The sequence below is a fragment of the Triticum aestivum genome, chromosome 6A, assembly GCF_018294505.1.
Source record: "Triticum aestivum cultivar Chinese Spring chromosome 6A, IWGSC CS RefSeq v2.1, whole genome shotgun sequence".
NCBI lineage: Eukaryota > Viridiplantae > Streptophyta > Magnoliopsida > Poales > Poaceae > Triticum > Triticum aestivum.
The window spans coordinates 54263762-54287747 of NC_057809.1; the positions used below are offsets into that span (position 1 = coordinate 54263762).

The 23986-nt window shown below is 49.2% G+C and overlaps 1 pseudogene; it reads left to right on the forward strand.

The window, feature by feature from the left end:
- Window positions 1–7261: 7261 nt before the first annotated feature.
- LOC123130250 (BTB/POZ and MATH domain-containing protein 2-like) lies at window positions 7262–8249 on the forward strand (annotated as a pseudogene).
- The last annotated feature ends 15737 nt before the right edge of the window (window positions 8250–23986 follow it).

Genomic DNA, 23986 nt, shown 5'->3' on the forward strand with positions numbered 1-23986 from the left:
ATCGGTAACTTTACTTGGAGCTATATTTTTATTTACCACATGATACGTGTTTTGCTTGGAGCGTCTTGTATTATTTGAGTCTTTATTTGTTAGTTTTCCACAATCATCCTTTATGTACACACCTTTTTGATAGAGACACACATGATTCGGAAATTGTTAGAATACTCTATGTGCTTCACTTATATCTTTTGAGTTATATAGTTTTTGCTCTAGTGCTTCACTTATATCTTTTGGAGCATGTTGGTGGATTTGTTTTATAGAAACCATTGTTCTCTCATGCTTCACTTAGATTATTTTGAGAGTCCTACAAAACAGTGTGGTAAATTGCTTTAATTATGTTAGGCATTCAAGATTAATAATAAACTTTCCTTATGAGTGTGTTGAATACTATGAGAAGTTTGATACTTGATAATTGTTTTGAGATATGGAGATGGTGATATTAGAGTCATGCTAGTTGAGTAGTTGTGAATTTGAGAAATACTTGTGTTAAACTTTGTGATTCCCGTAGCATGCACGTATGGTGAACCGTTATGTTAAGAAGTCGGAGCATGATGTAGTTATTGATTGTCCTCCTTATGAGTGGCGGTCGGGGACGAGTGATGGTCTTTTCCTACCAATCTATCCCCCTAGGAGCATGCGCGTAGTACTTTGCTTCGATAACTTGCAGATTTTTGCAATAAGTATATGAGTTCTTTATGACTAATGTTGAGTCCATGGATCATACGCACTCTCACCCTTCCACCATTGCTAGCCTCTCTAATACCGCACACCTTTCACCGGTATCATACACCCACCATATAACTTCCTCAAAACAGCCACCATACATACCTATCATGGCATTTCCATAGCCATTCTGAGATATATTGCCATGAAACTTACCACCGTTCCGTTTACTATGACACGCTCCATCATTGTCATATTGCTTTGCGTGATCATGTAGTTGACATTGTATTCGTGGCAAAGCCACCGTTCATAATTCTTTCATACATGTCACTCTTGATTCATTGCATATCCCGGTACACCGCCGGAAGCATTCACATAGAGTCATATTTTGTTCTAAGTATTGAGTTGTAATTGTTGAGTTGTAAGTAAATAAAAAAGTGTGATGATCATCATTTTTAGAGCATTGTCCCAAGTGAGGAAAGGATGATGGAGACTATGATTCCCCCACAAGTCGGGATGAGACTCCGGACTAAATATTAAAAAAGGCCATAAAAAGAGAAAAGGCCCAAAAAATGAGAGAAAAAGAGAGAAGGGACAATGCTACTATCCTTTTACCACACTTGTGCTTCAAAGTAGCACCAAGATCTTCATAGAGAGTCTCCTATGTTATGACTTTCATATACTAGTGGGAATTTTTCATTATAGAACTTGGCTTGTATATTCCAATGATGGGCTTCCTCAAAATGCCCTAGGTCTTGGTGAGCAAGCAAGTTGGATGCACACCCACTTAGTTCTTTTTGTTGAGCTTTCATATACTTATAGCTCTAGTGCATCCGTTGCATGGCAATCCCTACTCACTCACATTGATATCTATTAATGGGCATCTCCATAGCCCGTTGATCGCCTAGTTGATGTGAGACTATCTTCCCATTTTTGTCTTCTCCACAACCACCATTCTATTCCACCTATAGTGCTATGTCCATGGCACACGCTCATATATTGCGCGAAGATTGAAAAAGTTTGAGAACACTAAAAGTATGAAACAATTGCTTGGCTTGTCATCGGGGTTGTGCATGATTTAAATACTTTATGTGGTGAAGATGGAGCATAGCCAGACTATATGATTTTGTAGGGATAACTTTCTTTGGCCATGTTATTTTGAAGAGACATAATTGCTTAGTTAGTATGCTCGAAGTATTATTATTTCTATGTCAATATTGAACTTTTGTCTTGAAACTTTTGGATCTGAATATTCATACCACAATTAAGAAGAAATACATTGAAATTATGCCAAGTAGCATTCCACATCAAAAATTCCATTTTTATCATTTACCTACTCGAGGACGAGCAAGAATTAAGCTTGGGGATGCTTGATACATCTCCAACGTATCTATAATTTTTGATTGTTACATGCTATATTATACCCTGTTTTGGACATTATTGGGCTTTATTATAAACTTTTATATTATTTTTGGGACTAACCTATTAACCGAAGGCCCAGCCCAGAATTGTTGTTTTTTGCCTATTTTAGGGTTTCACAGAAAAAGAATATCAAACGGAGTCCAAACGGAATGAAACCTTCGGGAACGTGATTTTCGGAACGAACATGATCCAGAGGACTTGGATCCTACGTCAAGCAATCAACCAAGAAGGCACGAGGTAGGGGGCGCGCCTACCCCCCACCCCCCAAGCGCGCCATCCACCCTCGTGGGGCCCACGTTGCTCCACCGACGTGCTCCTTCCTCCTATATATACCTACGTACCCCGAAACTATCAGAAACGGAGCCAAAACCCTAATTCCACCGCCGTAACTTTCTGTATCCATGAGATCCCATTTTGGGGCCTTTTCCGGAGCTCCGCCGGAGGGGGTATCGATCATGGAAGGCTTCTACATCAACACCATAGCCTCTCCGATGAAGTGTGAGTAGTTTACTTCAGACCTACGGGTCCATAGTTATTAGCTAGATGGCTTCTTCTCTCTTTTTGGATCTCAATACAAAGCTCTCCCCCTCTCTTGTGGAGATATATTCGATGTAATCATCTTTTTTGGTGTGTTTGTTGAGACCGATGAATTATGGGTTTATGATCAAATTTATCTATGAACAATATTTGAATCTTCTCTGAATTCTTTTATGTATGATTGGTTATCTTTGCAAGTCTCTTCGAATTATCAGTTTGGTTTGGCCTACTAGATTGATCTTTATTGCAATGGGAGAAGTGCTTAGCTTTGGGTTCAATCTTGCGGTGTCCTTTCCCAGTGATAGTAGGGGTAGCAAGGCACGTATTGTATTGTTGCCATCGAGGATAACAAGATGGGGTTTATATCATATTGCATGAGTTTATCCCTCTACATCATGTCATCTTGCTTAAAGCGTTACTCTGTTCTCTTGAACTTAATACTCTAGATGCATGTTGGATAGCGATCGATGTGTGGAGTAATAGTAGTAGATGCAGGCAGGAGTCGGTCTACTTGTCTCGGACGTGATGCCTATATACATGATCATACCTAGATATTCTCATAACTATGCTCAATTCTGTCAATTGCTCAACAGTAATTTGTTCACCCACCGTAATACTTATGCTCTCGAGAGAAGCCTCTAGTGAAACCTATGGCCCCCGGGTCTATTTTCCATCATATTAATCTTCCAATACTTAGTTATTTCCTTTGCCATTTATTTTACTTGCATCTTTATTTCTCTTTATCATAAAAATATAAAAAATATTATCTTATCATATCTATCAGATCTCAATCTCATAGGTGACCGTGAAGGGATTGGCAACCCCTTTATCGCGTTGGTTGCGAGGAGTTTATTTGTTTGTGTAGATGCGAGGGACTCGTGCGTGGCCTCCTACTGGATTGATACCTTGGTTCTCAAAAACTGAGGGAAATACTTACGCTGCTCTGCTGCATCACCCTTTTCTCTTCAAGGGAAAACCAACGCAGTGCTCAAGAGGTAGCAAATACCTCTATATTATGTTGATGATATAATTGTCACGAGTTCATTTGATGAAGCTTTGTCAGGATTATTAAAGGACTTGAGTGCTGAGTTTGCCCTCAAGAATCTGGGAGACCTACATTTCTTCTTAGGGATCGAAGTCAAGAAACATGGAGACAGTCTTCATCTCTCTCAGGAAAATATGCTACTGATCTGGAAAGAAGAGTTGGGTTGCAAGGATGTAAGCCTTCACCAACACTGCTATGTAGTAGAGAAAATTGTCACTTGCTGAAGGAGAACCTTTGAGTCAGGAAGACAGTACCAGATACAGAAGCTTAGTGGGAGCGCTTAGTGGGAGCACTTCGGTACTTAACCTTAACAAGGCCTGACATTTCTTTTGATGTTAACAAAGTGTGTCAGTTTCTTCATGCTCCTACTAAAACTCATTGGACTGCTGCAAAATGCATAGTGAGATATGTGAAAAATACTATGAATCTTGGTCTTACTTTCAACAAGTCCTCTTCCACTCTTGTTAGTGCTTTTTTTGACTCTGACTAGGCAGGATGTCTAGATGACAGACGCTCTACTGGTGGTTTTGCGATATTCTTTGGGCCAAACCTGATATCCTGGTGTGCAAAGAAACAAGCCATTGTGTCAAGGTCAAGTACAGAAGCTGAGTATAAAGCACTAGCAAATGCCACAACATAGATTATTTGGGTTCAGTCCATGTTGAGAGAGCTTGGTGTAAAACACACGCAAGTCCCATGTCTATGGTGTGATAACCTTGGTGCTACCTATTTATCTGCTAACCCAGTGTTTCATGTCAGGACAAAACACATTGAAATATATTTTCACTTTGTCAGAGAAAGGGTGGCTAACAAGCAATTGGAGATCCGTTTCGTGCATTCACGAGATCGGGTTGCAGCTGGTTTCACAAAGGCATTGCCTACAAGGAATCTTGAGGAATTCAAGCGTAATCACAACTTGACTAACTTGTGATTAAGGGAGGGTGTCAAACAAGATATTGTATCATGACAGCCCAGCCGGCCTTCCTTGTAATCGAAGATAGATAGACAGGGATAGAGATAGGTAGTTTATATTCTCTGTTATCTCTTGTAATTAGATATCCATCTCTTCCTTCCCAAATCTGTGAGCGAGGGTACGACGTTTCCCACAGGGCTTGCTTACTTTCATCTACACTGAAGAAATGCCCAAATTTGAGATTGCAGACAAGACAGATGATACAAAAGAGGATGAAACGGAAGAAGACTGGCTGCTGCAGCTCCTTGAAGCCGCGGAAAGATATGATCTCCAATGGTTGAAGTCGATCTGTGAAAAGAAGTTGGGCGATATGATCCGCACAGACACGGTGGCAGACATTATTGTCGTGGCTGAGCGGAGACACTGCCTCTGGTTGAAGGTGGCCTGCTTGGACTTCATCAAAACTCAAACAGGTTTGCACACAGTTTTCACGGCTGGTGAACTGGTGAAAATAATCAGGACCTGCAGCCCCTCGGTTCTCAAGGAGCTTCTCTCCGAGTTTTCTTCCTGAATCACTCAAGTAATCACGTTTCAAACCTATATAAGAGTAATGTGATAATACTCTGTCCATTGTCTAGTAGGAGGATTTTTCGATAAGGTTCTCTCCCTCGGCAAAACATTTCCGCTGACTCTCCCCTGCCCCCGCGTCGCCTAACCTAGGCGAGACGGGGGCGATCTTCCGCCGCCGGCCCAAAGGCCTCCTCCCTCGTCCTCTCTCCCCTGCCGCCGCCGGAGGCTACGCCCGTAGCCTAGCCAGTGATGGCGGCGGCGGGGCTCTCCCCCTCGTGTGGTGGTTGCGTCTTCCCCTGGCGGCGGCGGCACACGGAGCTGCGGGGCACCGACGGTGTGGAGCGGAGGGTTCCCGGGAGCGAGTGTGATAGCAGCTTCAGCGCAGGTGCAATACCGTGGCAGAGGAGCCCCTGTGGCGGCGGCCCAAATCGCGAATCTCACCGTACCTAGATGGGCTTCAGTGGGCCCGCGGATCTGGTGAGCGTCTACAGGCGGGCATGGTGGGCCTGGCAACGCCGGCCTAGGAACCATGGTGGTGCCATGGCCGGTCAGGCGGCGGCAGCCTGGATTCTCCGTCCAGTCCCTTGCAACGATGGCGGCGGTTCGTGCACAAGTTGCTTGATGGAGGTTCTCTGTTCAGATCTGGGTGAAAACCTGGCCAAGGCCGGCGGTGACGGCGCTGTGAGGCGGCGTTTCCTTCTTGAAGGCATCGCCAAGGAGAAGTTAAAGACAGCTATCTGCTACCTCCGGAGGAAACCCTAGATCAGTAGATCGGATGATGATGGCGCTCTTGTGTCGTTTCCCCCTTGGGGGCATCGTTCTTGGAGGTGTGCACGGGCTCGAGGGACCAATGGACCGCGTCTTTGGTGGAGCGGTGCTTCATCCTACACATTGATGGCGACGGATCTCGATAGCGTGGTGCAGTGCAGATTCCGCGTCCGATGTGTGAGGATAGACTCGCGCGGGAGGACGACGCTGTCTGGCGTCATGGTGGCATCGATGGCAGAAAGACCTGGCACGGTAGATGCAACAGTACAGCTCTGAAGATGGTTTGGTGGCAAGTGACTGTGGCGGCCTCGTACCTGGCAGGCGTCCTGGTTGAGGAGTGCGCCGGACTGGTAGGTGCCCCATACCCGGCAGGTGTTCCTGGTTGGACCTCAGGTCTTAGATGTTTAGGTTTGACTGCGAGGTCTATTTGGTATTAGGCCCAAACTATCAGCATCCCTTTATCAACTAGATAGGAGTAGCGACAGGTGTTGCCTAGACGATGACTTTAGTCTTACTGTTGTATGACTTTGTAAGGTCTTGTGTGAATAATTAATAAAGTAGCTGCATGCATCGTGCAGATGCAGAGGCCGGGGTCCTCCTCCATTTCCAAAAATGGTCTAGTAGGAGCTACTATGAAAGCCATCAGTGAAAGCCAACTACAATGCGAGACACTCAGCTCATTTTAAGTCTGTAATAAGTATCATGCGTTCACGTGTGGCCCCAGGCCCATCTGCCAGTCCAGTACCCCACTATGTTCCTCATGTTGTGTTAGGACTTAGGAGTGCCGTTTATTTACACTTCTTCATATTGGTATGCCTATGTTAACCCAGCTGTTGTTTTATTTTATTTCTCAAGTTTAGCCTTAGTTTGTTTCTCTTTCTTGGAAGTCAAGTCAGCACATGCCCTGATCGTATCATGACGTCATGGCCTGATTAGGTGGACGTGTAGGAGTCTGTATAGGTCTAGACGTGATCGATGTGGCCGGATGATCAGATTAGAAACGTTATAGAAACGTTATGCTAGATTAGGAAGAAGAAGTAGTCCGTGTTGGCTACGATTGCTATCCAAGGCTCCGAGCGTCCATATATACATGCGCTATATGGCGTGAGATTGCACCGTGAATTTGCTTGACAGAAATAAATAGAGAGTCAAGTGCCGTCAAAGTTTGCCGTGCGCGTGTGCTAGTGATCAACAAACCCTCCGTTCCTCGATCAGTAAGTACATATAAATTTCGTTCATCATTCTTCAATCTTTCCCCACGATATCACCCAATATATATAGCACCACATCTCATATATAATACTAATGTTTCTCGTAGCTCTACTATTTGAGGTATGTCAGGCATGGCTTTTGCGGGCGCATCTCTCGTCGCCGACGGCAAGTTATGCGCCGCCACCGAGTCGGTCGTTGACTCTGGCGCGGACTGCGGGTACCACTTGCTCTTTGTCCAAGGCTACTCACGCACCAAGTAGACAAATCCCAATGACTACTGGATCGAGTCTCGTCCTTTCATTGTTGGAGGCCGTCGCTGGACCATCCACTACCACCCTAATGGTTTTGAAGATGAAGAATTTATATCGCTTGTCCTTACCCTTGACGACGATATCGAGCCAAGTGTTAACGTTCAGTATGTTTTCAGTTTCATTGACCAGCCCGAGTTGCGGGTGCCAAAGCACATCCGCCAAAGCCAACCAGTTTACTTGGATGAACGTCTCGATGGCCAGTATGAATTCATGAAAATAAAGGATTTTGAAAGATCAAGGCATCTCAAGGACGACAGCTTCATCCTCCGGTGTGACCTTGTTGTGTGCAAGCCGGGCACGAATACCAAGGGGCAGAGCGCCTGCTCCGCCGCCCGTCCGTTCACAAAATTGCCACCGCCTGACTTGCAAAGCCGTCTTGCCAATCTCCTCCTGAGCAAGGAGTGTGCTGACATTACATTTGAGGTTGGCGGCGAGGAGTTTGCTGCGCATCGTTGCCTGCTTGTGGCCCGATCGACCGTATTCAGGGCACAACTCTCTGGTGCCATGAATGAATCGTGTGTTGTCAAGATAAGTGGCATCAAAGCAGACGTCTTTAGGGGCTTGCTTACCTTCATCTACACTGATGCAGTACCTGACTTCATGGAAGCAGATGATGATGACGTTGAAACATTTGCAACCCGGCTGCTGGAGTTCCTTGAAGCTGCGGAAAGATATGATCTCGAAAAGCTCAAAACGGTCTGTGAAGAGAAGTTGGCCGATTTCTTATGTGCAGACATGGAGTCAGACATCATTGTCAATGAGCTTCTCTCCAAGTTTGCGTTGCTGAACCTCTGAAGTTCTATAATAAACCTACAGTTGGTAATTCGTCCGTAGTATCCAAGCCTAGATAAAAAGAGGGTCATAGTATTGTGTTAATCATCCAATAGCTACCACCACCACTATTGTTCTGAATTTGTACTGAATATTTGAAATATAGCAACCTAATATATTTTCTACTCCCTCTATATATTAGCTTTGACCTAAGCAAACTTTATAAAATTTGACCAAGTTAATCGAAAACAACCTAAACTTTCAAAATAAGAAATATATGGTCTTAGGCCTCCTCTCCCCTCCCCTCCTCGACGCTAGCGGCTAGCATCAGTGTCGGCGGGGCCTTTTCTCCCCTTGCTCGATGGCGGTCTTCGCGGGTAGGCGGTATCGAGCGGCTGCGGCGCGTTTGTGCGTGACATGGTGGCAGGCGGCGGCGACGGCACAGGTGTGGTGCGACAGCGTGAAGGGATGCGTGCGTCTGACCACGTGGCTGCGTGCGACAGTCAGTCGCGGAGACAGGGGGACCAGCAGGGCCCTGGCCCCCCCTAACACCATGATTTTGCATATAATTTCCTATGAACAATGGCAAAATTAGTATTGATTTGCTGCTAAAAATCTATTTTTCAACACTTTGGCCCTCTGCAGCCTGTTTTAGTAGCACTTGGCCCCCCTAATACATATTTTCTGGCTCCGCCACCGGCGACGGTGGCCTTCTGGACGAGCACGCACGACGACTGAGGCAGTGGGGAGGAGGCCGACGACCACTAGGGTGAGCCCGATATGTATCTCGGCGGGGAGCAGCTCCAACCGGGCTGGGCAATGAGAACCACGTCTACCCGCGCACCACGACCTGCCTGCGGCCAACCGCCATGGCTGCAGCGAACAAGTCAAGGTGGAACAGATGAACTAAGTTACTAAATCTCTACATGAGCATTGAAATCTTTTTTGTCATCCATTTCTCTGATTAGGTTCAAATAACCACCAAAAACACAACAAACAACCAAGCATGCGCAGGCCGCAAGGGCCGCGACCAGGAAGCGGAGCCGCTTGGGGGCGCCAGAGGAGCTAGCCAAAGCCATGTGAGGCTGCACCGCCATGCCTGGAACTCCTGCAGCTAGGTCTAGCTGCAAGGCTAAATGCAAGGGCGGAATGGTGAGGCCACACCAAGGAACCAGTGAATGGAGAGTCAGAGCTGCGCTGGGGTAGAGCCGTAGAGCAGCGTGGGAGGCATATTTAGCAGGATCTCCTTATACCTCTAAGGCGTTGCTATACACACGACGTCATGTGCGTGACGTGCGAGGAAGAAAACTGTAGGACGCCGCCAAATTTTGCATTGTTTCTATATCGGCCACGCATGTCGTGCACAAAGCAGTTTCGTACCTCTAAAATTCCAATACCAAAAGACAAAGCTAATCGACAAATACAACGACATTAAAATGTAACAAGCACCGAAGCATAGACATGTGAAAAGGAAATGGCAACGCTAGTTATATTTGCAGAATAATTACTACATAATAGTAGTGAGAAGAAACCAGCGGACCAGCAATGTCCGGTACATCCATGTCACTTCGCTAGATCAGATCGATTCTGGTGTAGTCCAGGATTCAATGTTTGCACCCTCTGATGACCACGAGTCATCGGAGTAATTGGAATCATTAGAATCATAATAAGTGTCATGGATGTCATAATAACTGTACTCATAATCATAACCATGATCGGCTGCATTGTCCCATTCGTTACCCATGTGGAAAGTCTTGATACTATCACATTTTGCTCGGAGGGCTTCATCTTCATCATCGTCGATCTCGATCCCGCAGCAATTGTAGATATCAAGAATCTCCAGGCGAGGACAGTTGTCGAGGATTGCCGTCAGCCCTTGATTGGTGAGTTCAATATCGTCAAGCTCAAGACACTGCAGCTCTACCAGAGGTGACTTTTGCATCACCTCGATGAATACTTCGTCAGTGATGTGGTGGCATTGTTTGAGGCAAAGGCTCTTCAGCGAGGGCGACCTATAATAAGATTAGCAACTGGCTCTAATTAGTACTCAACCACCAAAATGGGAATCAGATATGTTCACAAAGTTAATGGATATTTTTAAGATTTGAACTCTTCTAATAAAAAAATATACTCTCCCTCCACTCGAAAATAACTCAAGTGGCTACCTTTCAGCAATATACATGAGCAGCTCATTGGTAACAAACCGCTCTCCGGCAAACATTTGAACTTGCCCATCAGAGCGGTCCACGGCCACCTTCGCCATGGCCAACAATCTAGCAGAATACTTGTGCCTCCGCACGAACTTGTGGCCCTCCATCTTCACGCATCGCCACACGTCGGGCAGCTTGGCCGCCTGGAGCCACGAGTGGCACACAAGGCCCGCACCCATGAGGACGTCGATGGCGCCGAGCTTGACGTAGAGGAAAGAAAGCACGTCGAGGGGAAGCTCCGACCAGTCCCGGGCCGCCGGCGCCGGCGCCGGAGCGTACACCACCGGACTCGCGGGCTATGCCTACGGCCCAGGGCCGTCGGCATAGGTCCATTGCCGTCGGCATAGATCTATGCCTACGGCTGCCGTCGTCCTTTTCCCGTCGGCGTAGATCACGTCAGCGTAGATGTGTCAGACCGTCGGCGTAGTATAGCCGTCGGCATAGGAGCATATGCCGACGGCCGAGGGAGAGCCGTCGGCATAGTTTAGCCGTCGGCGTTGTTTTTCGTCTGATGGCAACGGACGGCGCCGTCAACAGCGCTGGCGATTCAGGGGAGGACACGTGGCGCATGTATGCCGACGGCTTGGCCGTCGGCATAGATGGAAATCTATGCCGACGGCTTTGCCGTGGGCATATCTCTGCCACGTGGCAGCTCCTGGTTTCTCCTGGCAGCAGGGCTATGCCTACGGCAAAGCCGTCTGCATAGTTTTTCATATATGCCTACGGCTTTGCTGTAGGCATAGATGTGCCACGTGGCAAGCCCTGGTAACTCCTGGGCGTATATATGCCGACGGCTTTGCCGTAGGCATAGTTTTTTGTTTTTTTTTATTTTCCCTGTTTTCTCTTTTCCAATTCATTTGACAGCATTTCAAAACAGAACAATATGAAATTATGCAGAAATATGACAATTCATCATGTGAACATACTCAAGTTCATCTAAACATACTCAAGTTCACCATCATCATCTAAACATACTCAAGTTCATCACATCATCTAAAGATCATCACCGATGGAAGTTCATGAACATAAAAGTAGTGCAAGACATGAAACATGATAAAAGTAGGAATATGAAAGGCATGGCACGATGGCCACATGCACGGAATCATCAAGCAAGAGCACCCCCGCCAAAACCACCACCTCCGCCAAAACCACCACCCCAACCACCACCTCCGCCAAAACCACCACCACCACCTCCGCCAAAACCGCCATCGCGACCACCACCACTCTGCCAGATCGGAGTGACTGGGGTCGACGGAGCAGGAGTCGAGCCACCGGTCCCCTACATGTTTCAGAAAAGATTCTAACGGTAAATATGATATGATAGTGTTTCATGAACGAGAACTAGTTTGCTAGTAGTTAGGCAAATGTACTAACCGGACCATCACTGCCTAGTGCCACCCATTCATCGAACGTGGGCACGTGTGGGGGTTCTCCCGCAGGTGGTGGTGGGGGTCCCATTTGTGGTGGATCCGTGCGGTTAGTCCAAGACGCCAACATAGCCTGAATGTTAGTTAAACAAGCAAACTAGAAGATCAGAAGGAATGAAAGTGCAAAAATTTAGGTTGGTTTTAAGAGGGCAAAACTAACCGTCATCATCTGACGGTTGTAATCATCGTTTGCCTTCACTCGTTTCAAGTACTCCCGCACCTCGAGATTCCTATGCTCGACAAACTCCTTATATGCCTACATAATTTAGGTTGTTTCTAAGTGAGCAATGCTGAAAATAAACTGAGAATGCAAGATAGAAAAAGATAAAGAGGAAGTACTTACAGCATGCTGGCGGGCTAAGGGAGTCTGTGAACGCCCCGTACTCTCTAACTGGCTCGGGTTGCTAGCCCGAAGCCGTGTGTACGAGATCGAAGGAGTGATCAAGCCATCGAAACACGGATACCGGCCATTCTTCTTCCCCTGGATGGCCACCACCGCCGTGTCGTCGATCTGAGACTGGGCGACCTCAGCAACAGGAACATCCGGATGCAACTCCTGATAGTGATGAATGTAAGACCCCAGGTGCTCCTCGGTCTTGCCGTAGTACTGGCTCTCGCCCTCCTTGCGATGACTCCGCTCGCGGGCCAGCTTCCACGACTCCATGTCTGAGAGCGGCCTCTTCAACTTGTCCTCCTACAACGTCAAATAGAAGTCAGCCATACATAAGAACATGACGTAAAGAAGAACAAAAATGCATCATGCACATAGATATACCTTCATGGCCTTGAAGCCCCAGTGGTTCCTGTTTCCTTGGCCGTGTGTCCCGTCGTCTCCACGGTTAGCCCGGGCCTTGATGCTCTTGGCAGCAAACTCTGCATCGGCGCCGAGCCACCTATCCACCAAACTCGCCCATCCGTCATGCCTTCCATAGCACCAACGAGGAACAACCTATGCAAATTTTGGAAGCATGACATGTGAGCACGAAACATATAGTTGACTGCTTGAAACAATGAAAAGTTAGTAATAGTTACCATCATGAACTGCTCCTTGCTCAAGGTAAGTCGTAGCTTCTGCGCTTGAGTTTTGGGCATCTTTTGTTGCAGGTAGTAGTGGTAGTACTGCGAGACGGCAACCCAGCGCACCTCGTACTGCAACTGACGAGCTTTCTTCTTCGCAGCCGCAAGCAAGACCACGTCGGCTCTGGCCTTGTGCTCGTCAAGAACTCTATAGAGTTGCTGCAATCATGCAAAAACCAGAAGTAAACAAGGCATGAGTTGAGTGATTCAATGATAAACTATGAACGAAACTGAAGACAAGTGATTCAGAAGAGAACTTACCCAAAATTTGGTGATCACGGCCTTAGCGGTCGTCCCGTACTCCGCGTTGCTGCAAGCCTCGTAGTGGGCCCAGCTCGTGGCCAAAACCCGCTGCTGCGGGTCCCTGTCTGGCCGCGGGCAGAATAGGCCAGGCCAAAACTCCTTCAACAGGACAGTGATAAGGCCGTTCGGTTTACGGCCCTTTCCGTGAAGGATCCAGTTTCTGCAAAAGAATCAAATGATTGCCATGTGTACAATAAGAAAATGTTGTCATGTGTTGAAAATATGATTGAGAGGCACTTACTCTGTCCCCACAGGTTCAATGAGCCACTTGTGCTCCTCGATAGAAGGTGGTGTAGGTAGTCCGGCATTACCACGCAGCCACCCCTGCGAAGAACCCGGTGGCAAGTCACCCCACAACGCGGGATCAACCTCCCCTCCACCCTCCTCGGCCTCCTCCTCACCCTCCTCCTCGGCCTCCTCCTCCTCACCCTCCTCCTCGGCCTCCTCCTCCTCGCCATCAGGAACATACTCCTCCTCCTCAGACTCAGAAGGTGCCTCTGTATAGGAGGGCATCAAAGAAGACCCTCCTATTTCAGACACGGCCCGGAGTTTTTTGCCCCGGTTGCCTCTCCCCCCACCTCCTCCTCCTCTAGGGGCTCTCCCCCCACCGCCTCCTCCTCTAGGGTCTCCTCCCCCGACCCCTCCACCTCCCTGTGAGGTGTCATCCTCGCGTAGTCGGGAGGGAACCTTGTGGGCTCGTCCACTCCGAGTAAGTCCTTTAAATTTACTGAGGAAACTAGCGCCGCTGGACTTGCCCATGATTATTAAACCTGCATTGAGAAGAGAATAAACAATTAGTAAGGATATCAATTAAACAAGCATACAGGAAAAACATTAATACCAGAAGAGCACATTAAGCATACTATTGTAATGATCATTAAAAGAACTTACATTTTCTAGAACCCATATGAATCATCACTATTGTAATCTATTTGTGGACCGGTCTCATCATCACTATCACGCATATCTTCTTCGTTGTCTGACGGAGGTGGAGGCTCTTCCTCATCGTCAGCGTCTTCATTTAACTTTTCAAGCATAATTATGTCTCTTTGATTCACAACTGCCTCACCATCAATCCGTGCGTCGTCGTCGTTTGGGTCCAGGTCAACATAACCCAAGTCATCATCCTCGTTGCTTCGGACCACGTCATCATGTTCCTCTTGATAGAACACTCCCTCGTATGTCATGGGGTTTATGTTGTAGTAATCATCATCGTTCGGGTCCGGTAGCTTACCATGCGGCGACACCTTGAACACAACTTCCCAACCCTTTAGGTACTCTTTCTGGCATGGGTAAGGCAGATAATATACTTGTGTGGCCTGGGTAGCAGCGATAAAGAGATCAGCTCCGGCATAGACGGTTGATGGTTTAACTTCAACTAAACCAACAGAAGGCGTATGTCTCAGACCCTTTTTGGGGTCGAACCATCGGCATTTGAACACAGTGAGACTTAGGTGTTCGCGGCCACGTTTGAATGTAAGCTCGTATATTTTTCCTACCCTTCCGTAGTAATCTACTTTATTATCTCCTTCAGTGAAGACTCCGGTATTTATGGTTTTGGGATCAGGCCGACTGTTCTGGTGCTCCTCTGTATGGAAGCGATACCCATTCACATCATACTTTTCGCATGTCATGACGACGGGATCAAAACCCATAGAAACCCATCTCAATTCTTCATCCATTGATCCGGTCGGATCATTTCCCTACAAGTTTAATTGAAATTATAGGGTGCATGAGTTTAATTGAAATTATAGGGTGCATGAGTTTAATTGAAAGTGTGAAAAATTACTTTCTCCATGAACCACGCAACGAAATTTTTCCTTCCATCAGCACCCTTTCGGAGAAGAGCAAGTGCCTCCGCTTCAGTAGGAGGCAGCATTCCCGTCCATTCTTCTTCAACGAATCGACTACAATAAGAAAAGCGGTATAAGAACTAGGCAAAGTGAACATAACGAATTGACTCAAAGAATGGTGCTAAGGTATTACCTCATCCACTCATCCTCAACTTCCTTGATGTTGTGCAAGATATAGAACATGACATCCTCCCACTCATCTCGTGGCATGAGATAAGGTTTCGAGCATCCAGCCCTACCACCTTGCCCGATGAATAGAGGCAACTTGGGTTTATACTTGGGTTCTTCTGTATTGTATCGAGACACCTTATTGTGCAACGTGGGAACATGGTCCGGATAGTAGGCTGTCCTGAGGTCTGCCACCTCCTCTAGGATAACTGCCTCAGCTATGGAAGCTTCAATCTTAGCTTTGTTTCCACATTTCTGTCTCAGATGCTTGTTCTGTCTCTCAGGGCCGTACTGCCAACGATTCTGCACAGGGCCCCCCAACAATACCTCGTTCGGGAGGTGCAAAATGAGATGTGTCATCGGAGTAAAGAAGCCTGGCGGGAAGATCTTCTCTAGCTTGCATATCAACTCCGGCGCCTTCTTATGCATTTCTTTTATCTTCTCAGGACATACTTCTTTAGCACAAAGCGTGCGGAAGAAATGGCTTAACTCCGCAAGCACACGCCAGACACGCTCGGGAACATAGCCCCGAACCATCACCGGCATAATCCGCTCAATCCATACATGATAGTCATGACTCTTGAGCCCGGTCACTCTGCCCGTTGAAAGATTGACCCCCTTACTTATATTCGACGCATAACCATCAGTGAACTTCACGACGTGTTTCAGCCACTTGAATGCCTCCATCTTATGATCCTTTTTAAGTACGAAGTCAGCATCTGGCTTGAACCAAGATTTTCGACTGCCTGTGGGAGGCTGCATGTGTAGACGTGGTCTATCACAAATATTCTGTTGATCAACTCTAGCATTAACATTATCCTTTGTCTTATCAGGAATGTTGAGGATCGTGCGAAAAAGGGACTCTGCGACATTCTTTTCGGTGTGCATCACGTCTATGTTGTATGGAAGTTTGAGGTCCTTAAAATAGGGAAGCTGCGTGAAGGGGGTAATGTGAGTCCAGTTGTGCGTCTCACCATATCCTTCAAAAAATTTCCCTTTACCTTTTCCTTTTCCTTTGCCCTCGCCCTCGTCTTCGCCTGTGGCTTTGCCTTTGCCTTTGCCTTTGCCTTTCCCTTCACCGGCAGGCTTAAGAGCTTTCAGCTGAGCAAGCACATCCGCACCAGAAAACGTTGGAATCTCGTTTACTTCATGGACAACTTTGCCTTTTGTGAAGTTCTTCTTGTCTTCCCTATCAGGATGGTCTGGAGGGAGGAACTGTCGATGCAGGTCAAATGCAACATACTTGCCACCCTTCTTCAGCCAAATGAAAATCAAGGCCTGCATGCACACTGGGCAAGGCATCTTTCCACTTGTACACCATCCGCAGAACAAGGCATAACCGGGAAAGTCATGCATGCAATATTGTAGCCAAACTTTCATCAAGAAATTTTTCTGCAGATGTCGGTCGTATGTCAACCTCGGGAAGTACCAAGAATGGTGCAAATCATCCACCAACGGCTGCATAAACACACTCAAATTCTTCCCCGGATATTCAGGCCCCGGAATTATAAGCGACAGGAACATGGTCTTGCGTTGCATTATGGCGCCGGGAGGGAGATTCAGCGGAATAACAAATACGGGCCAACAGCTGTATGGATTAGACGACATACCATATGGATTGAACCCATCACCTGTTATAGCAATTCTGACATTCCCAGCCTCGGCTGCTTCCTCCGGGTACTCTATATCGAATGACTTCCATGCTTCACCTCCTGATGGATGTACAATTTTTTTTGGATTGTACCTTTTCCCTTCCTTGTGCCACTTCATCATTTTGGCAGACTCCTCGGTGATGAAAAGGCGCTGCAGTCTTTTTATAAAATCAAGATACCGAAGAACCTTCACAGGGATTTTTAGCTGCTGCTTCTGACCATGCTTATCGACCACCTCAATATACCGAGAGGAACCGCACTTCCTACAGTACTTGTCATCCGCATACTCATGCCTAAACAAAAGGCAATTCTTTGGACAAACATGTATTTTCTCATAGTCCATCGAGAGCGCCTTCATGATTTTCTTCGTACCGTACATGGTTTTCGGCAGTTCATGGCCCTCAGGCAGGCTGTTAGCCCATACTCCCAGAAATGCTTCGAAGCAACCTCGGCTACAGCCGTACTCAGCCTTGACTGCCATCAGTTGCGAGATGGCATCCAGCACAGACAGCTTGGCACCCTCATAGAGAGGTTTCTTTGACGAGGCCAAGATTTCCAGGAAGGCCTTTGCGGTTTCCTCCGGCTCCTCCGGTTCATTCGCTGAATGTGACGGAGGTGTCGGCTGTGCAGCAAAGACATCATCTAGCATGTCTCTAACCCCATCGTCCTCATAACCAGCGACGCGTTGTCGTATCACATCCTCTCTACCACGGTCCCGCTGGGCAAAGTTTATCGGCATATTAAAGTTGGGCATAAATCCATGCGTGCGAAGGTGCTTAGTCATCTCACTCTTATCTCTGCGAATACGCCTCTTACATCTGGCACACGGGCATTCTGGCACCATCCTCATTGGACTACGGAATATCTCTTTCAAAAACACATCAGTTTTCTCGACCCACTCTGTTGTTACTTGATTCCGACGGAAAAACCCACTATACATCCACTGATTATCTGCCATCTCTGCTTTATTGGAAGCCACACAACAAAATTAAGGATTCATTTAAATTACTCACATCAATATTTTATTTTTTACAAGGTTGACGAGAAACGACATTTAATCCACCTACATCTCTAATAGGTAAAGATGGGTCCTAATCCCACCCGAGAATGTGTAGATTGAGTACGTTGTCCATGCTCTACCCCATTCCGAGACAAAATTTCGGCAGCACCTCCCCGCTGTTCTCCAAATACACGTCTCGGCAAAATGCCGAGAGAATGTGCATCCGGAGAACAACAGGGAGGCGCCGCCGAAATCCTGTCTCGGAACGGGGTAGAGCATGAACAACGTACCCAATCTACACATCCTCGGGCTGTCCGTGGAAAGCGCTGGACAATCCGAAAGAGCTGCGGTGATAAATATGCAATTGAATGCATATTTATCGATGCAACCCTTTCGGACGGGAGACCTAGGTTACGCGACTTGATGTGAAAATTTAATCTAGTGACATGGAAAAAAAGTGGACGAGGTCATGGAATTGTTGCTCACCCTCCGATGTAGTCGATCAAAGGAGACGGACGATCGTGGACCAACACCTCCAACGTCGACAATCACTCCACGAAGATGGAACACCACAAATCCTGTTAATTACACCGAGTGAAAAAAATTTAGGTCATCACCTCACATTAAGCATTGATACTTTTAACTATGAAAAAAAATCATGTTTCGTCAAGTGTCAAATTTTGTCCTTCAATTTTTTTGCAACATCATCATGATTAAATAACCACTGATCATATCATAATTTTGCAGCACATCTCACATAGCTACTTAACATTAAGCACTGACACTTAAAACTATGAAAAAAATCTTATTTTGTCAAGTGTCAAATTTTGTCCGGTTCAATTTTTTTGACAAGATCATCATGATAAAAATAATCACTCATCTTATACCAATTTTAGAGCACATCTCAAATGACAAGATCATCATGATAAAAATAATGCAAACTAACAATCTAACATCCTAACATCCAACATTCAACTATATATCAACCTAACAACCTAACATCTAACATCTAACCTAACAATCTAACATCCAACATCCATCCATGCATTCATTCATCCATCCAACAGTAGAAAAAAATGGAAAAAAATGAAAAAAAAACGTAGCTCACCGAGAGGGGCGTGGCAGGGGGCGAGGCGGTGGAGGGGATGGTGAGGCAGGGGCGGTCGGGGACGGGAGGGACGGGGCCGGACGGAGCCGCGGCCGGCTCTAGGAGCCGCGGCCGGCGGGGTCGGGAGAGGCCGGGGCGCCGGGGTCGGGGGAGGCCGGCGCAGTGGCGGGGTCGGGGAGGCCGGTGCAGCGCGTGGTCGGGGGAGGCCGGGGCGACGGCGGGTGGAGACGGCGGCGCCGGCCGGTGTGGAGGCGGGGGCGGCGACGCGGCTGTGGAGGCGGGGAGGGCAGCGGGCGTGGTGGAGGCGGGGAGGGCGGCGGCGGCAGGGGGAGGTGGGGGGTGCGGCGGCGGCGGCAGGTCGGGGTGGGGGGTGCGGCGGCGGCGGCAGGTCGGGGTGGGGGTGCGGCGGCGGCGCAGGTCGGGGTCGGGGGTGCGGCGGCGGCAGCTCGGGGTGTGGGGAGACAGTGAGTGGATGGGGGGTAACGCGAGTGGATAAGGTCAACTATGCCGACGGCTAAGCCGTCGGCATAGCTCAGGGCGCCACGTGGCACCTATGCCGACGGCTTAGCCGTAGGCATACTTTTTTTTCTTTTTTATTAACCACGTCACCGATCCGCGTACAAGCTTCCCTATGGCCGCAGCTATGCCGACGGCTTTGCCGTCGGCATATTTTTATTTTTACTTTTCTTATTTTGTATAAATTTTATAATGTTTTCTTATTTTTTATAAATATTTTAATGTTTTCTTATACATATTTTTTACATGCAGAACATTATTTAAAATGTACCATACATTTTCTTTAATGATTTGAAACATTATTTTTAATGACATGATCTTTTTTTATATTGTACAACAATTTTCTAAAATATCACGTATATTTTTTTCTATGGTCTCGTGAAAGGTGATACATAGGAGAGCAACTGACTGAGGGGTACCGTTACCGAGTGCCTGATCCGGTAACTATGCGAGTGCCTGATCCGTCTACTACCGTGTCATCGTCGTCCGTTAAGGGGGGCCACGCCCCGGAGACGCGTGCCGCCTCTTCGGACATGCCACCACACCACCCCGCATGTATGAGGGCCCGGTGCGACGCTCCGGTGGCATTGCTACCCCCCCAGGGCCCCCGACCCGCCTAACCCTGTAGCGTTTGACCACGGGATCTAGCCCTTTGACTTTGCACGGACGGGATTTGACCAGTGGACCTCTCCACCCGGTTGTGTTAGGTCAGCCCATAGGAACACTTTGGAGCAACATCCGGGCCAGACCCACAGCAAGATCCCCTCCGTGTAGACCTGACGCGTCCGTTTCCCCCCTCCAGGTGCCGGCGGTGGCGCCGTCCGTGAGGGGGGCCAAACCCCGGAGACGCGTGCCGCCTCTTCGGACATGCCACCACACCACCCCGCATGTATGAGGGCCCGGTGCGACGCTCCGGTGGCATTGCTACCCCCAGGGCCCCCGTCCCGCCTAGCCCTGTAGCGTTTGACCACGGGATCTAGCCCTTTGACTTTGCACGGACGGGCTTTGACCAGCGGACCTCCCCACCCGGTTGTGTTAGGTCAGCCCATAGGAACACTTTGGAGCAACATCCGGGCCAGACCCACAGCAAGATCCCCTCCGTGTAGACCCGACGCGTCCGTTTCCCCCCTCCAAGTGCCGGCGGCGGCGCCGTCCGTGAGGGGAGGCACACCCCAGACACGCGTGCCGGGCGTTTGCAACCACCACAACACTTCCAAACTCGTGAGAGGCCGCCTACGCAAGATTTGGCGGCATGCTAGCCCCCGGAGGCCGCCGGCCACAGCCGTAGACGCGCGAAGGGCAATCCGCGTAGAGGGAATTTTTCGGATACTTCTCCATCACCAAAAATTATGAAAAAAATTCCATCGTTCCTATAGCACATGTGCCCACGTCGTGCAAAAAAACTCATGATTTTATCGCGCTCCGAGTATTTAATAATATTCACGCCGCATCGTTACCGCAGAATGGCTACTACCGTGTCATCGCCGTCCGTGAGGGGGGCCACGCCCCGGAGACACGTGCCGCCTCTTCGGACATGCCACCACACCACCCCGCATGTATGAGGGCCCGGTGCGATGCTCCGGTGGCATTGCTACCCTCCCAGGGCCCCCGTCACGCCTAACCCTGTAGCGTTTGACCAAGGGATCTAGCCCTTTGACTTTGCACGGACGGGATTTGACCAGTGGACCTCTCCACCCGGTTGTGTTAGGTCAGCCCATAGGAACACTTTGGAGCAACATCCGGGCCAGACCCACAGCAAGATACCCTCTGTGTAGACCCGACGCGTCCGTTTCCCCCCTCCAAGTGCCGGCGGTGGCGCCGTCCGTGAGGGGGGCCAAACCCCGGAGACGCGTGCCGCCTCTTCGGACATGCCACCACACCACCCCGCATGTATGAGGGCCCGGTGCGACGCTCCGGTGGCATTGCTACCCCCCCCCAGGGCCCCTGTCCTCCCTAACCCTAGAGCGGTTGACCACGAGATCTTGCCCTTTGACTTTCCACGAACAGGCTTTGAACAGTGGACCTCTCCACCCGGTTGTGTTAGGTCAGCTCAGAGGGACACCTGGGAGCAACATCCGGGCCAAACCGACAGCTACATCCCCTCCGTGTAGACCCGATGCGTCCGTTTCCCCCCTCCAGGTGCCGGCGGCGGCGCCGTCCGTGAGGGGGGGCACACCCGGACACGCGTGCCGGGCGTTTGCAACCACCACAACACTTCCAAACACATGAGAGGCTGCCTACGCAAGATTTGGCGGCATGCTAGCCCCCGGAGGCCGCCGGCCACAGCCGTAGACGCGCGAAGGGCAATCCGCGTAGAGGGGATTTTTCGGATACTTCTCCATCACCAAAAATTATGAAAAAAATATTATCGTTCCTATAGCACATGTGCACACGTCGTGCAAAAAAAACTCATGATTTTATCGCGCTCCGAGTATTTAATAATATTCACGCCGCATCGTTACCGCAGAATGGCTACTACCGTGTCATCGCCGTCCGTTAGGGGGGGCCACGCCCCGGAGACGCGTGCCGCCTCTTCGGACATGCCACCACACCACCCCGCATGTATGAGGGCCCGGTGCGACGCTCCGGTGGCATTGCTACCCCCCCAGGGCCCCCGACCCGCCTAACCCTGTAGCGTTTGACCACGGGATCTAGCCCTTTGACTTTGCACGGACGGGATTTGACCAGTGGACCTCTCCACCCGGTTGTGTTAGGTCAGCCCATAGGAACACTTTGGAGCAACATCCGGGCCAGACCCACAGCAAGATCCCCTCCGTGTAGACCCGACGCGTCCGTTTCCCCCCTCCAGGTGCCGGCGGTGGCGCCGTCCGTGAGGGGGGCCAAACCCCGGAGACGCGTGCCGCCTCTTCGGACATGCCACCACACCACCCCGCATGTATGAGGGCCCGGTGCGATGCTCCGGTGGCATTGCTACCCCCCAGGGCCCCTGTCCTGCCTAACCCTAGAGCGGTTGACCACGAGATCTTGCCCTTTGACTTTCCACGGACAGGCTTTGAACAGTGGACCTCTCCACCCGGTTGTGTTAGGTCAGCTCAGAGGGACACCTGGGAGCAACATCCGGGCCAAACCGACAGCTACATCCCCTCCGTGTAGACCCGATGCGTCCGTTTTCCCCCTCCAGGTGCCGGCGGCGGCGCCGTCCGTTAGGGGGGCCACGCCCCTGAGATGTGTGCCGCCTCTTTGAACATGCCACAACACCACCTCGCACATGTATGAGGGTCCGGTACGATGCTCCGGTGGCATTGCTACCCCCCCCCCAGGGCCCCCGTCCCGCCTAACCGTGGAGCGGTTGACCACGAGATCTAGCCTTTTGACTTCCCACGGACGGGCTTTGACCAGTGGACCTCTGCACCCGGTTGTGTCAGGTCACCCGTAGGGACACACGGGAGAAACATCCGGGCCAAACCCACAGCTACATCCACCGTGTAGACCCGACGCGTCCGTTTCCCCCCTCCAGGTGCCGGCGCCGTCCATGAGGGGGGCACACCGCGGACGTGAGGGGGGTCACACTCTGGAGACGGGTGTCGGGCGTTTGCAACCGCCACAAAACTTTTGTCGGCATAGTTGTTTTTGATTTTAATAAAATATAATGATCTATATTCAAAAGAACATGACCGCACATTATTAACGTGCTCGAAAAAATACAAACCATATATATATTCATAATATATGAAAAAAATACAAACTACATATATATTCATATGTATGTTTATATTTAACATGCTACATGTTAATTTATATAATAATACATAAAAAAGCTTAAAAAATACATATGAAAAAAAAGTCTACCTATGCCGGCTATGCCGTCGGCATAGAGACGGCCAGGTTTTAGGCGGCGGGCGGCGTGCCGCGGATCGCTGATGTGGCATGTATGCCGACGGCAGCCGTCGGCTTAGCTCATGGACGGTGCGCCGCGGATCTGTGACGTGGCATGACGATATATGCCGACGGCCGGCCGTCCAGGCCGTCGGCATAGATTTGACGACGTTAGCCGCTGGTCACAGGCGGGGTCGCCGGGCCCACGGGTATGCCGACGGCCTGGTTATGCCGACGGCTGCTGTCGACATGTTCGCAGCTGGGCCGACGACATATGTATGCCGACGGGTGCCATCGGCTTAGCTCGTGGTAGCCCGACGGCCAAGGTACGCCGACGGCCAAGACGTGGCTGTCGGCATAGCGCAAAGTAGGCCGACGGCAGCCGTCGGCATTGATTTGGCCGTCGGGGTAGGGCCAGTTTCTGGTCCATTTGGCAGATACCTGGAACGGATTCAGATAAGTAAGAATTGAGTGAGGACCGAAAAGCTTCATGGTACTCCGCCGGGAAGAACCGAAGAAAAGGGGTATCACTGTAAGTTGATCCGTACCTAGGCTGACATGCAGCGTGTTGATCAACACCGCCGGGAAGATGCGGAGCTATATCTGATTCAGCGTGTGTGCTC